The sequence below is a fragment of the Etheostoma spectabile genome, chromosome 3 (genome assembly GCF_008692095.1).
Source record: "Etheostoma spectabile isolate EspeVRDwgs_2016 chromosome 3, UIUC_Espe_1.0, whole genome shotgun sequence".
Taxonomy (NCBI): Eukaryota; Metazoa; Chordata; class Actinopteri; order Perciformes; family Percidae; genus Etheostoma; species Etheostoma spectabile.
In genome coordinates, this window is record NC_045735.1 from 14,727,980 (window position 1) to 14,729,328 (window position 1,349).

Genomic DNA, 1,349 nt, shown 5'->3' on the forward strand with positions numbered 1-1,349 from the left:
GAGCATCCTGATAATAAAGAATTACAGTATTCCAACCTGAAAGTAACAAATGCATGGACTAGTTTTTCAGCATCGTTTTGAGGCAGGATGTTCCTAATTTTGGAAATGTTAAAAAGATGAAAAAAGGCTGTTCTTGAAGTTTGTTTTAGGTGGGCGTTAAAGGATATATCCTGATCAAAAATAACTCATAGATTTCTGACAATAGTGCTAGAGGCCAGGGCAATGCCATGCAGAGAAACTATATCTCTTGATAATGAAGTTTAGAGGTGTTTAGGGCCAAGCACAATAATTTCAGTTTTGTCTGAGTTTAAAATCAGACAATTGTAGGTCATCCATGATTTTATGTAATTTATGCATGCTTGAAGTTTAGCTAACCGACTGGTTTCGTCTGGCTATATTGATAGATATAATTGGGTGTCATCCTCTTAACAATTAAAGTTGATTGAGTTTTTTCCCAAAACAATTACCTAGTGGAAGCATATTAAAGGAAAATAAAATTGGTCCAAGCTCTGAGTCTTGTGGAACGCCATGGCTAATTTTAGCGTACTTTGAGGATTTATTGTTAACATTAACAAATTGAGATGGATTGGCTAAATATGACTTAAACCAACTTAGTGTGATTCCTTTAATGCCAACTAAATTTTCCAGTCTCTGTAACAGGATGGTATGGTCAATGGTGTCAAATGCAGCACTAAGATCTAGTAAAACAAGTATAGAGACAAGTCCGTTGTCTGCAGCAGTTAGAAGGTCATTAGTAATTTCACCAGTGCCATCTCTGTACTATGATGCTTTTTAAATCCTGACTGAAAGTCCTCAAGTAAACTATTGCTATGTAGAAAATCAAATAACTGATTAGCGACTACCTTCTAAAGGATCTTGGAGAGAAAGGGAAGATTAGATATAAGTCTCTAGTTTGCTAAGACCTCAGGGTCAAGGGAGGGTTTTCTCAGGCAAGGTTTTATCACAGCTACTTTAAATGACTGTGGTACAAAAGTTGTTAATAGAGATATATTGATCATATCTAATAATTAAGTGTTAACCACAGGTAACGCTTCTTTCAGTTGCCTCGTTGGGATGGGGTCTAAGACAGGTAGATGGCTTGGCTGAAGAGACCTTAGACATTAATTGTTGAAGGTCTATAGGATCAAAGCAGTCTAAGTATATGTCAGGTCTTGTCGTTCTTTCTAGTGCTACTGCTTTTAAAGGTGAACCGTTAGAAATTTCGAACATATGATGATGATTTTTGTTATAATTTTATCATTAAAGAAGCTCATAGCTATACTCAGAGCTATAGGAATAGATCTGTCAGCTTGACAGTGCTGAAAAAAAACCTTGGGTTGTTCTTATTT